At 37.8% G+C, this 15,203-nt stretch overlaps 1 pseudogene; it reads right to left on the bottom strand.

Annotated features, from left to right (window-relative positions):
* Positions 1-1,032: 1,032 nt before the first annotated feature.
* Positions 1,033-1,856, bottom strand: LOC105709591 (prohibitin 1-like; annotated as a pseudogene).
* Positions 1,857-15,203: the final 13,347 nt, after the last annotated feature.

Below are 15,203 nucleotides of genomic sequence, written 5' to 3'. Positions count from 1 at the left end.
TTTTAAAATAGTACTATTTCCCAATCTCTCTGTTTTAAAATTTACTTATCTATTTTTTCCTGCAAATTGTAAGGTCCTTGCTAGTAGGAGCTGAGTTTTGTTGGAAGGCAATTCTCTGGATTGCTTGTTTCCTGGCATTTGAGAACAGAGACTCTGATAGTCTTTGTTCGGACATTTTTTTTTAAAGGATGTTTGTATACTATAAGCCCTAGAAGCTATAGTGTCTTTCTTTTAAGCAGAGAGCATGCACGATTACTAAATAGCATAATTAGGATAATGTTCACCTTCAGAACAAACGTTGGACAAGCTTGCTTGCAGCCCATTATGTACGATTTGAGTGTTCTGGGCTCAGAGTGCCTTAACTGTGACCCAACCCTTGTGGGACTTTAGGGGATGAATGGAACTGTGTTTCTGCTATTGGCTATGCTCTAACAAAGCCCGTTGTCTGATGCAATAGTCTAGTGTCTTTTTCCAGCATCCATGATACAGTGACAGGCTCTTTTGTCAGCTTGCAAGTAGGGTTGAATCTCACACTTTTCAGTTTATATCTCAGTACATATTGTCACTATTATTATTATTGTTTAAAAAAGTTAGCATTTATTAGGTGCTTACTATGGGCTAAATTTTACATGCATTTTTTAAATTATTACATAACCATGAGTAGAATGTTATTTCCTCATTTTATAGATGACCAAATTTTATGGAGTTGTGAATAACAAGATCATGTCATTAGGAAGCGATGGAGTTGAGAATCAAATCCAGGCCTTGAAGTCCCAAACTTATTATTTTGCATATCATTACAGAATAGCTGCGAGGAGAAATCATCCCAGGGATTGTTACTACTATCATTGAGTTAATTTCTTTCTTTTTTTTTTTTAGAGATCTGAAGTGATTTTACCTTTATTTCCTTCACTTTAAGCCATTTATGAAATTTCACAATGATTTCTGGGGTGGGGGCAGAAGGAAGGCGGTGTTAAGAATCATCGGGGCTGTGGCCCAGTCAGTCTGCAGAGGTGCAGTCAGGGTGGGCTCTCACTGGGGCAGCTGGAGGAGCACAGACTGCCCTGCCGGCAGGTAGGTGATGGTCTGAGAGCATGAGAGCTGGTATGCGATGCCCTCCGCAGCTTCCAGCTTGTGCAGCTTGATCATGCCGTCCCCTGAGGTGGTCAGTGAGTTGGTGATAATCTCAGCTGCCTTGGAGTTGCCCTCAGCAGAGATGATGGCCGTCTTTTCCTGCTGCTCAGCCTTTTCCACCACAAATCTGGCCCTCACTGCTTCCTTCTGAGCCACGTGTTTGGCTTCCACCGCATCTGTGAACTCCTTTCCGAAGGTCAGATGTGTCAAGGACACGTTGTTCAGGATAAGCCCAAAGGTGGCTGCTCGCTCGGTAAGGTTGTCGCTCATCTGCCTGGAGACCAGCTCTCTCTGGGTGATTAGTTCTCCAGCATCAGAGTGAACCACCACTGACTTAAGGATTTTGGTCATGATGGATGGGAGCACATGCTCATCATAGTCCTCTTCGATGCTGGTGAAGATGCGAGGAAGCTGGCTAGCAATGGATGGGAAGAGGACGTGCAGTGCAGTGTTGACATTCTGTAAGTCTTTGCTACCAGTGACTGGCACATTACGTTTCCGAGAACGGCAGTCAAAGAAAATTGGTTTCTGTACACATGGGATGAGAGGATGAGAAAGTGAGCCCCTTCCCCTACCACCATGTCCTGTACTCTACAGAATCAGTCAAAGATGACAGCTCTGTGCCCAGCATCCACATTATATAAGGCAGAGTTCACCACATCTCCTGCAACAGCTAAGGCCAGGCCAAACTTGCTGATGGACTCAAACATGCTGGCAGCCATGTTTTCTTCTGTGGGACCCTCTCACAACCTGCTTCCACTCTGACCTCCACACGGATTCCCCAGCCACGCATACTGCCTGGGTTAATTTCTTAATCCAAACGAGTGAATTATTTGGGTTAAAGAAAATAAACACAGGGGAGAGGTACCTTTGTGCACCAGGAGGCCTTTCCCACCCTCCTCAGATGACGAGAGATAAATTATATATATATATACTCAACCAGCTGAGGGAAATAGGATATACATGTTGGACATAATCCTTGCTCTCAAGGATCTTGTAGTCTCGTTTGGGAGTTTAAATTTACTCATAGTAAGCAATAAGCAGAAAGTAGGATAGTATTCAATTAAGCTCCACATTGAATGGTTCAAGCAATAAGTAAGTTGTCAGTTGAGAGAAAGCCATGAACAATCGGGGCTGTATACATTGGGAGAGATTTGTGGAGGAGGCAGGGCTTGAGCAGAGCCGGGAAGAAGGGAAAGTCAATTCCAGGTGGAGTCAAAAAGCCTAAAAATTCTCTGAGAAAATAACACACTTGATTTCTGTTCCAGGAAAAAATACTTCTCATGCCTGATTTACTCCTTATATGGAGAGAACAATTTTGCAGTTCTGTGTCCTTTAAAAAATCACAATATGTAGCTACACACACACATGCATGCACACACACACACGCACACACACAACATACACAAAGAAACAAAACCCGCCATGCTATTTTCTCATTTGCACTTAACTCAGAGGTTATGAGTCTTTTTTCCTGGTGTGGATCTTGCCACAGGCTCCTGACATTCTTAACTTGATTGGATCCCTGCAGTGCAGTCTACTTCAGACTACCTTTTTTAGACCACTTGAAAGTTTTTCGATTTATTCAGCAGAATCTATCAGCCTGTCAGCTTTGGAGAGTGAGTGCCGGCAGAAGATACATCTTTCCTCTGCAGGTGGCACTGGCTGCCCATTTTTCTTTGGGGTGAGCTCTTGTTCGGAAGCAGCCCTCTGTGGTCTGAGTACCAGTCAGTCACATTGCAGTTGATCTCCTCTTCTGTCCACTGCTCTATCTGGATAATGGCTCTACCTGCTGCGTATGAGTGAAAAGAGAAGCCTATTGTATTATTTCTTTGCTTTGTGATTAGCAAATTACTTTTTGCTTAAACTGGGTCATCCCATCTCTTTTTTCTTGCCTGAGCAATTTATCTGCCTCTATCATTTCCTAGATGTTAATATCAATGTCACTTTGCCTTAGATGTTGTCCCTTGAGTCCTTAGAGTTCCTGCTATCTGCCTTCTCTTTGATTATTTGCCATCTACTCTGCAGAATGGCTTCACTCTCCTCCTGTCCATCCTCATCACATAAGCAATATGGTTCAGCTGAACTGCCATGAGCCTTCCCCACTGGGCTTCAGAGAGGAAGCAGAAAGTTTCCTCTGGGATAGTCAGAGACCTTTAGAAGGTACCTCCATTTACTTCTGATAGCACAAGACAGAGCCTCAAGGCAAAACATACTCATTTCTGTCAGTTTTACTAAGTGGATTTTATGAGATGACATTGGCTTCAAAAGTAATCATGAAGGAGAGAAAAGACTTCTCTTTTTTTCTGGAGTTTTCTTCCACTCTTTCTCTCATCTTTCTGAATGTGAATTTCCTTCTTTCTTTCTGCACAGCAGATTACCAGGGGATTAATTTAAAAAATTCAACTAAATTAATTATAAATCCAGGCTGCATTTTAAGGCATACTAAGCTCTAGTAATGGAAAAGTCCAGAAGAGGCCATTGAGCTCCTTTTTCTTCCTTGCGAGAGGGAGGATCCTTGACCATCCCAGACAGATGGGTTTTGAGGCTACTTATGGGTATCTTGTAAAACAGGGAGTGGGAGGAGATGTGGCTTATGGTAGATGGGTCTATTTTTAACAAGTAACAGCTAGTAGTAATGAGGATTGTACACTATTAATAAAACAGCTAAGGAAAGGACTGGAGAATTATGATAGCTAATGGTCTGAAGAACATTTACTATAAACCTGATTTTATGATACATTTTAGAAGAGCAGTTTGATCGTCAATATTCACTCTCTCGTGACATGTTGCACATAAAGTCTGATCCCAGGAACATCTTTAAAATACCTTCTAAAATTATAGAAGATAAGAAAAGATAGCTTTCATATGCTAGGGAAGTTCTCTGAGGCTTTTGCCACTCTTGAAGTAAGAACCTTCCATCAAATTATTTCCACTAAAGATTTACCCTTAGGGAAAACTCAGAGAGAAGTGAAAAGGTCAGCTCACAGAATATTTAAACTTCTGAAAAAATATGAGACATTCAATCAGGTGGTAGGTGGCTCACAGGTGTCTTGGTTTTGAATTTCATGATAATCACAAGGCATTTTTGTTATCTGTAAAGTGTTTGGTCTTTTAGTTACATCTTTGACTTATGAGGAAAGTTCGCTCTTTTCTGCTCACAGGTGATGGCAACTATCGGTTGACTCTTCCTCTGAGGCGCTAATGTTAGTGAACACTCTTTCACTCCACCCCAGGCACTGTGGGCAGAGCTGTGATTTCAGGCATGGCTAGTAAAATCAGTGCAGAGATATTTTCCTTCCATTATGACCCTAGTTTCTCGGGCATATTTTAATCTGGAATAAATTGCCGTAGCTTCCCTTAAACCAGAAACAGAAGAACTTCATTGTATTACAACTCAAATTGCTGTTTTTTCTAGATCTCAGGAGCAATTCCTAATTCAGTCTGAACTGAACAATGAAGAAATGTGTTGAAGAAGGAAAGATAAAAAACATATTTAGAACTTTTAAGTTTTCTCTAAATGAAATCTTCAATATGGGATTTTGTACTTATTTTTTGCTTTGTGTATACTCCCAAAACATAAACCACACTTGTATTCAGAATAAGTATGAAAACAAGAAAACACATCCCAGTGGTATATATACTTTATTCGTGGGTTACTTGATGTTTTCTACCGTATCTCTTCTTTCTGCCCCTTTTTGTGTTAATGATCTATAAACTGTTTTATTAACTCATAGGTTGGTAAAATACTTTTATCATGTACTCCCCAAATATCCTTATATATATTTATGTATTTATACATTAAATACACTTACTATTATACTAATATATGTACATTAAAATATGTACAATAATTTAAACATAAACTAAAAAATGTATTTTAAATATCTTGCCCATGTATATGTGTGTGTATTTTTTTTAAGGAATGGAGTCTACCTCTGTCACCCAAGCTAGAGTGCAGTGGCACAATCATAGTTCACTGCAGCCTTGAACTCCTGGTCTTAAGTGATCCTCCTGCTTTGGCCTCAAAGCACTGGGATTAGAGATTTGAGCCACTGTACCTGGCCTTGCTTCAAATATATCATTTATTAATAGCTATGATATTTATTTATTGATAGTATCATTTATTAATAGCTTATGGCACAACAAGAGTTAAGACAAGAATAACTTAACCATAGTAAATGTAAATTCATATTTTATTTTATTTTTTCCTTTAAAAATGGTTACTGACACATAATAATTGCACATATTTATGGGGTACACAGTGATGCTTCAATACATACAATATATAGTGATCACATCCGGATAATTAGGATATTCATCCCCTCAAACATTTGCTACTTCTTTGTTTTGGAAACACTCAGTATCTTCTAGCTGTTTAAAAATATATATTATTAACTATAGTCATCTTACAGTGCTGTAGAACACTAGAACTTAGTCCTCCTTTCTACATGTATTTTTGTATCTTTAAAAAGTCTCTCCCTATTCCCCCCACCCTTCTTAGCCTCTAGTATATTCTATTTTTACCTCTATGACATCAACTTTTTTAGTGTTTTATATATTTTAAGTTTTATTGATATATAATTTACTTTTTTCTGAGTACATATGCTAATTTTATACATTCATATAATGTGTAGAGATCAAATTAGGGTTGCCAGGCTATCCAGTTTTTTTATATTTAAATGAAATATTTATTTTTGCTTTATGCTAGGAACATTCAGCAATTCAAATTATTCTCTTCTGTTTTGAAATGTTCCATAGGTTGTTGTTAACTATAGTCATGCTACTGTTCTACCAAACACTAGGTCTTATTCCTCTAGGTAACTGTATGTACTCCTTAACCAGCCTCTTTTTAGTCTCCTCTCCCCTATCCTTCCTGGACTCTGATAACTGCCAATCTTTCATTATCTTCATGAGATTCACTTTTTAAATTTCCACATATGACTTAGAATAATACAATATTTGTCTTTCTTTGCTTGACTTATATTTCTTAACATAATGTTTTCCAGTTCTGCCCATGTTACTGCCAATGACAGTTTCATACGTTTTTGTGGCTGCGTGATATTCCATTGGGTATATATACCACAGGTTCTTTCTTTCTTTCTTTCTTTTTTTTTTTTTTTTTTAACATGGGCGGAGGGTCTGAAAATGAGATTAAAAAAAATGAGATGAAGAGTGGATTAAAAGAAAGAAAAAATTCACATTGATAAATATCCAGTAAATCTGAAGAATAAAATACTTCTACACTTTACAACAATAAGTACACGTGACTAGAGTTACAGTGATCCACTCAATTATTAGAAATTTTCTAAGGACTTCCAAGCACTTTTTTTCTATTTGAAAACATTATGTAAAATCATGACATAACTATAGCTTTTGGCTATTTTCTTCTAACAATATAAATGATATTTTATGTTCCTAAGCTACCAAACTTCTATTATTTTTATGCTTTATTTATTTATTTATTTATTTTGAAAGAAAGAAAGAAAAAGAATAAAGAAGAGGAGGAAAAAGGAAGAGAAAGAGAGAGAGAGAATGGGAGTATTGCTTTCTTGCCCAGACTAGAATACAGTTTAGTAATGGGTATTGAAAACCTCTTTTATACCAATAATTATACTTGATGTAAACAGGAAGGAATAAGGGAAGAAAATAACAAATGAGCAGCCAACCAGTATTTCATTTAAACCTATGAAATGCTATGCGATTACTGAGGAGTGATTTACTTCCAATTATGTAGTCACTTATGGAATAGGTGTGAGGTGGTAATGTATGTTTTATGTATTTGAAGTGGAGAGTTCTATAAATGTTTATTAAGTTTACTTGTTCTGGGTCTGAGTTCAAGTCCTGGATGTCCTTGTTAATTTTCTATCTCGTTGATCTATAAAATCGTTAGCTCTTCTTGTTACATTGATCCTTTTGCCATTATGTAATGTCCTTCTTTGCCTCTTTTGCTCTTTGTTACTTTAAAGTCTACTTTATCAGAGGCGAGAATTGCATCTCCTGCTTTTTATTTGTTTATTTTTACTCTATGATTGGTTGATAAATCTTCCTCCTTCTCTTTGTTTTGAGTCTTTGTGTATCGTTGCATGTGAGATGGGTCTGGATGCAGCATAGCAATTGGTTTTGGCTTTTTATCCGATTAGAATATATATAACTTTAATACTAGCATTTGATGCTAGCTGGCTGTTTTGCCCGTTAGTTAGTGTAAATTTTTTGTTGTGTTAATGTTCTTTTCTTTTTGATATATTTTTGGAAAGGCTGATATTGGTTGTTCCTTTATATGTATAGTGCTTCTTTCAGAAGCTCTTGTAAAGCAGGCCTGGTGGTGGTGAACTCTCTAAGTACTTGTTTGTTCGCAAAGGATTTAATTTTTCTTTCGATTATAAAGCTTAGTTTGGCTGGATAGGAAATTCTGGGTTGAAAGTTCTTTTCTTTAAGGATGTTAAATATTGGTCCCACTCTTTTCTGGCTTGTAGGGTTTCTGCTGAGAGATCTGCTGTAAGTCTGATAGGTTTCCCTTTATGGGTAACCTGACCTTTCTCTCTGGCTACCCTTAGTATTTTCTCCTTCATTTCAACCCTAATAAATCTGGCAATTATGTGCCTTGGGGTTGGTCTTCTTGAAGAATATCTTTGTGGTGTTCTCTGTATTACCTGGAGTTGAATATTACCCTGCCTTGCCAGGTTGGGAAAATTTTCCTGAATGATATCCTGAAGAGTATTTTCCAACTTGAATTCATTCTCTTCATCACATTCAGGTACACCTATCAAACGTAAATTAGGTCTTTTCACATAGTCCCATATTTCCTGGAGACTTTGCTCATTCCTTTTCATCCTTTTTTCTCCAATCTTGTCTTCTCGTTTCATTTCACTGAGCCGGTTCTCGACTTCTGATGTCCTTTCTTCTACTTGATCAATTCGACTGTTTAAATTTGTGCATGCTTCGCGAAGTTCTCGTGTTGTGTTTTTCAGCTCCATCAATTCACTTATATTCCTCTCTAAATTGTCCGTTCTCGTTAACATTTCGTCAAACCTTTTTTCAAGGTTCTTAGTTTCTTTGCATTGGGTTAGAACAAGTTCTTTTAATTCACAGAAGTTTCTTATCACCCACGTTTTGAAGCCTGCTTCTGTTATTGGAACACACTCGTAATCTATTAAGCCTTGTTCCGTTACTGATGAGGAATTGCGATCCCCTGTAGAGGGAGAGGCATTCTGATTTTGAGTATTCTCTGCCTTTTTACGCTGATTTCTTCCCTTCGTTATATATTTATCCGTCTGTTGTCTTTGTAATTACCGACTTTCTAACTAGGTCTCTGAACAGACATCCAACTTGTTGATTCCCAGTGCCAAAATCTGAGCAGTCCACTGCGCTGGCCAAAATAGCGGTGTTAAGATTGATGGTGCTTTTCTGCCGGGGAATCTCCGGACTCTGCACCAAAAACTGGCGCTAAGGCACCAGCAAAACCGCCGCGCCGGCCACAAGAGTTGCCCTGGCGACACATGGGGCTCCTCTGCTGGGAATCTCCTAGTCCGTGAGCAACAAATATTCGTCTGAAAGTGTGGCGTCCTCTCGTTCTCTGCGCTTTCACTGGGAGCCAGGAGCCCGAGCTGCTAGTGATCCTCTTTTTTTTTTTTTTTTTGAGCCAGGGTCTCACTCTGTCACCCAGACTGGAGTGCAGTGGTGTGATCTTGGCTCACTGCAAACCTCTGCCTCCCAGGTCGTGATTCTCTCACCTCAGCCTCCTGAGTAGTGGGACTACAGGCACATGCCACCATGCCTGGCTAATTTTTGTATTTTTTGGGAGAGACAGCATTTTACCATGTTGTTCAGGATGGTCTTGAACTCCTGACCTCAAGTGATCTGCCCACCTTGGCCTCCCAAAGTCCTGGGATTACCAGTGTGAGTCAGTGTGCCTGGCCTCATGTAGTCTTTACCTGTTCATCTATTGTTGGATACTTGGGTTGATTCCTATCTTGGCTATTTTGAATATTGCTGCAATAAACATGGGGATGTAGATGTCTCTTTCTTTTCCTTTGGATAAATGCCCAGTAATGGGATTGCTGGATTAAATGGTAGTTCTACCTATAGTTTTTTGAGGAATTTCCATGCTATTCTCCATACCAGTTTACATTCCCACCAACAGTGTACAAGCATTTCCTTTACTCTACATCCTTCCCAGCATTTGTTATGTTTTGTCTTTTTGATAAAGTCATTCTGAGTTGAGATGATATCTCATTGTGGTTTTGATGATTAATGGTGTTTTTTCTGATGATTTTGTTGTTTCCTAATGATTTTCCTGATGATTAGTGGTGCTGAAGATTTTTTAAATATACTTGTTGGCTATTTTTATGTATTCTTTTGAAAAATGTTTGTTCAGATCATTTGTCCTTACTTTAAAACTGGCTTTTTTTGGTGGAGGTGGGGAGCTGTTGCAATGTTTGAGTTCCTTTATATTCTGGATATTAATCTCCTGTAAAATGAATCATTTCCAAATATTTTCTCCCATTCTTTAGGTTATCTTTTCACTCTGTTGATTTCTTTACGGTGTAGAAATGTTTTAGTTTTAAAATCCCATTTGTTTACATTTTTTTTGCTTATGTTTTTGGGTCTTATTCATAAAATCTTTTCCCACACTTATGTCCCGAAGAGTTTCTTTTGTGTTTTCTTCTAGTAGTTTTATAGTTTCCCATCTTACATTTGGGTCTTTAATCGATTTGGAGTTGATTTATGTATAGGGTGAGAGGTGGGGGCCTACTTTAGTCTTCTATATAGGAATAGCCAGTTTTCCTAGCATCATTTATTGAAGCAGCTGTCCTTTCCCCAATTAATGTTTTTGGTACCTTTGTCAAAAATTAGTTGGCAGTAGTGTTTTTAAACTAGTTGTCTAGTTTAGGAGAGTCTTTTAGCTAAAATTAGAAAATTATCTATAAATCTGATTAGCCAGTCACATTTCAAGTGCAATGTGTCTACTACACTAAAAAGAAATGCACATGTGAGGCATGACTTTTAACTCCTCTGTATTGTGGAGCAACGTTTTCCCCAGTACACCTCATCTCCATTATGTGATGGTGACCGTGTGATACACAGATGGACAAGGATGTGAGTGCTCATCTGAATAGTAAATGCTGAAAATTGATAAAGCTTATCTTTTTTTTTTAAATAAAATGAATTAAAATTAAAATATTTTCTTTTCAACTCATATGGATTGTCTTGTGTACCTCCTGATAGAGAGAATGCCCTCTTGGACACAACTCTTTTTAATAGTATGAGTTAATAATCTGAAAAATCTTTGTATCTATTTAAGGTGAGTACTATTTTATTTTATGGTAATAGATATAAAGACAAAGTGTCATAGTCAAGAAATCCTAGTAGGTCTTCAATTAAATAAGGTATCTATGATTCCCAGTGACTTTTCAGAAACACCTCATGTAAGTCTGCTACTCAGTATGAATTCCATTAAGGACTACTCTTTAGGGAAGAGAAATCTAGCAATTAAGTTCTCATTAAGTTGTTTAAAGTATAGGTTAACTCAAATATGCATTGACTGAGGTATAGTGTTAAATCCATTAGGTAACATTTATGAGAAATTCTCTCAGTGTCTTGAGGATCTAATGAATTCTGACAAAATACCTCAGAACTTAGCTTGTGAACTGCAAGATGGTTCTAATGAAGACACAGCTACAAATGCTCTGAGGCTGTTGGAAAGTGGAAATGTTTACTAATGTAATTGATCCTGGAAAAAAACTGATTCAAGAAAAATGGGCATAAAAGAGGTTAGGGATGTTATTTTGGAGAGTGAGAACATCTAAAACAAAACTTATGATTACTTCTCCTTTGTTTTAGATAATTAAGATTTGTTTATTATATAAATGTGGAAATCACTGTTCTACATAGCTATAGGCTTAGAATTCATTTCTTTATAAGTACTTTCTTAAAACCTTAGGGTACAATATATTTAACTCTGGGAAAGATGGCAATGGTTTCCCCCAATCCAGGAATAAATATGAGACAGTTTTTTTCTCTATTTTTTTCTCTAAATGTTTTCTACTTGCTTTCTAACTTTTGAAGCCATATCCATATGCCACGATGGAAGCATGGCTGTATGTTTTAGAGACACCAAAGGGCCCCCGATGTTATTTGCAGGAGCAATTGATGGTAAAACCATCTTTAGGTTAGAATTTATGAATTTTTTGAAATGTATCTGAGCTATTCAAGTTTATTTGTACAAAGGCTAGTATCCGTAGGTATAACTTCTTAAGATATAAGTCTGTTAAAATTTTTATCCTGAGTCTCTTTTTGTGTTGTTGTGTAAAATCAGCAAGTGTATTTGGGAATAGGTACAATAAAGACTCTTTTCTTATCCTCAAAAGCTTCTTGATAATAACATTTTCTTCTTTAGAACTTATGTTATGAGGCTTAGACATTTAAAATGTTGGATGTATTCCATTCACATATTATATATCCTTTGGACATCAAGCAGATTTTGAATTCTCTTGTAGTGTGAGTATCACATCTTTTTTTGTCAAAATGCCATTCAGCTTTAGTTCCTTTAGCATTACAAAAAATGGTATCGAAATCTATTAATGCTTTCTATGAACTTTTATAGATGAAGACAAGGTGAAAATTTTTTTCCTAAAAAATCAATTTAAATTATCCGTATACAAACTCTGAGTGAACTGCTGCAATAGAACCATGTATTTGACTTTCCTAAAATTAAGGCTTAAATAATAGGTTTATATTGACTATTGATCAGTAGCAAAACTTTAGAGATGAACATGAATCCTCATATTCTGGAAGTTGCTAGAAATATAGAGGAAATGAAAATTAAAAGTCTTATACAAGATTCTTATTGCCTATACTTCATATTTCTCTGTATTTCTGGCTTGTAGTCTCTGCAGAGACTTTTCAATTTTAATGGTAAAGAATATGGCTGCCAAACATAGTTAACCATTAAAATCATGATAGTTAGGTAACAGATCTCCATCCCTGTAATTGATTCAATGATCTGGGGGCAGATGGTGCAGATGGAGGAAAGGGGCATGCAGAAATCAGCATTTTAAAACCTCCCCATGTGGTTCAGGTAATAAATCAGATTTGGTTTAAGTATTGAAGTGGTCATATTTCTTATTACAGCAATTAGAAGGAAAAGAAAAACTCATGAGTTTAAAAGGGCAGAATTTCAAGCAATCACAGTATCAATATGTGTAATAGAGGACATTTATTTCAATAAGTCTGCTGCTTATTGCAGTATTCCTGGTAGAAACAATGAGAGTGTTCCCAAGTCACAAAGCCTGGCATACTTAATGAGAGGGTGTAATGAGAAAGCAGTCATTTCCCCTCAGGAAGAGGACTAGAGGAAAGAAATCCTTTCTGATTCTGGTAGATTGTGGACAGAAAGAAGGAGAGGGTATCAACAGTATGTCTAATTCCCTTCCTCCCATTAAGCTCTTTTGTGGAAGAGAGTTACTTGGGTTCAAGTGAATAGTTGTGGGAAGTAGCCCGGATTTATTGGCCAGCTTCCCTGGACTTATAAGGAAACAATTGCAGGTGCTTAGGGGAAAACCAGCCTTCAGCTCAGTGCCACAGCTTAGCATAACATAATTGAGATGGCATAAGTCATAGAGAAGGACAAACAGGGAGTAAAATCCAAGTTTTGGGAATCACACCAGTAAAAATTATTATACTATATCTGAAATTTTAAAGTAATGTGCTAGATTGCCATATACAGAATTTGCAAAAGAAACGGAAAATACCAAATTGCATACCTCATGAGCCCCTCAGGTAGGGGTCTCACATTCACATCAAGATGGTAAAAAGGTGGGGAAAATGGACCTAGAGAGATTGTTGAGAAGGGGAAGGGGATGTGTGTATGTATGTGTGGATGGGGAGTAAGAGAGTTTCTGCCTCCTTCACTTCAAGCTCAGTTTGAGAGGAGGCTCCAATGGGATCAGTCAGTTTGAAATGTATTCTCTTCACTTGGGTAAGACAGAGAGCAATGCCTGTCTGCAACATAAGGGTAAATGTGGCAGTGTGGAAACAGACGAACACTTCTAGAGTTTGTTGGGACTAAGGATGTATGAGTGTTTCCCATGTTGGGCATGTGGAAGAGAGATCTTTCCCAGAGTTGGGAGTATGAGGAGTCTTTTAGTAGTGAGAGTTCAAAATTGAGTGGGGCACTGTAAAAGCCAGGGGCTCAGGAAGGGCAGGTGTCCACATGTCAATGTGGCCAGAAATGGTGGTTTCCAATGAGAGCACTCTCTAAGGAACCCATAAAAGCCTCTGTGAGGAGGAGTCAGTATTAAACACGCTTCCCAGAAGGCCCCATTACTGTGCAACAACTGACATGCCACTGTCCATGCCCTTTCCTTTAATGCTCTCTCCCTGTGGGGCCAATCCTGGACAGTTCTGCATCTTGCTGATCAAGCTGGTAGAAGAGTAGGATTAGCTTAGTAAGAGAGGAGTACTCTGTCTGACCTTTCCCACTGCAAGTTGCCAGCTTAGGCCCCAGCAAGGGAGAGCAGAGGGAAGACTAGTTAAAGTCATGTTTAGAGTTTTGATTATCACATGGACCACCTTAATTTACCAACTCAGAAAGTGTTTTGAGTTGTAATGACTGAATGATTACTTATATGTGTGAAAGTTTTACATCTATAGGGGGTGCGGGTGGGGGTGGAAAGAGATTTTATTAATCTTAAAAGTGTTTAAAAGAAGGGAAATAAAAATAAAAATTGTGTTTTGATCACACTGGGTTAGTTTAACACAGCTATTTCAGATAGGCTGATTAGTAAAGGGATGTGGAAATGTCTGTGTGCCCTGGGGAGGGATATGGAGGTACAGAGAGTCCTGGAGTCACAAGGCAGCAGTATTCTGTACTATAAGACTAGGGGCAAGGAGTAACTTCAAGGGCTTCGCTTTTGAGAACCAGCAAGACATCTTCCTCTCACCAAAAACAGAAAAATAAATGTAACAAAATATTGACCTACTATAAGTATACTACAAGAAGGAGACCAGACCGGTTGCTCTGCAGAGATGACTGGTGGATTCAGGTCCCTTCTCCCAACTTCTGCTGGCTTGTATGTCACACCCTACCCCCTTCACCCGGTGCCATCTTGAAGAGGAGGAGAGGATGGGTGGAATGAAACTGGACAATTTATGGAAGTCATATAAACAGAGACTGAGTTACCTAAAGAAAGACCTAACGCCTAAGTTATTAGGTCAAATTAAAGATACTGCATTGAACTAAAATTTAGTTTTTCCTTGCTAAATAATTACTGACAGTAATGGAAGTAAGTAACAATGGTGGTGGAGGGTGGTGGTTATACAAAAGGTCGGAACAAGTTAGACAGAAAAAAAATTATAGCATAGTATGAAGGAATTATTTTCTTTTCTCTATTTGTGGTCAATTTTTCTTGTAGTATTTCATTGGAGGAGGAAGATAAATCAGTAGCCACTGTGTGGTGCAAACTCAGTGCTTATTTCTTTCACTGACTTTAGGGCAATATTAGGAATCTTACATTACTCTGTTTCATGGGTTGGTGAAGAAAGAATCTGGTGTGGGGGAGAAGAAAGACTGCACTGGATGAGAATGGAGAAGTAACAGAATGGTTCATATTTTCACACCAAGCAGTTGAAAACAGCCAGCGGTTTCTTCACATTAGCTCTGTTTTGACTGGATCAAGAGCCAAGTGTGTTCAGCTTGTGCCACCACATATTTTTTCAAAAAGAAGGAGACGGGGGAAGAGAAGAGGTTGGTTTATTATGGTACAGGATTTTTTCTTGATTTTATTTTCCTTGATTTTATTTCCAGATTGGAGCTAATGGTATTGAAGATATGCAAAACTATGTAGTATTGTTAAATTATTCTGACTTAAAACTTCCATTTTACAGCTTTTGTTTAAAAAAGGGAGTCTGAGAAAATTTACTTTACAGAAAAAATGAGACTACTGAACTTCTTGATTCCTTCAGAGGACCACAAGTATTCAATAACCTTGGAAGCATAAGCTACCTTGTAGATGGCTGCAGGGTGGCAGAATGTCTATAAGAGTCATGGATATGGATTCCTTTAAGAA

The sequence above is a fragment of the Aotus nancymaae genome, unplaced genomic scaffold (genome assembly GCF_030222135.1).
Source record: "Aotus nancymaae isolate 86718 unplaced genomic scaffold, 86718_ANA_hifiasm-v0.15.2.pri h1tg000040l, whole genome shotgun sequence".
Classification (NCBI taxonomy): domain Eukaryota; kingdom Metazoa; phylum Chordata; class Mammalia; order Primates; family Aotidae; genus Aotus; species Aotus nancymaae.
This window is presented reverse-complemented; position numbering and strand designations above follow the sequence as displayed.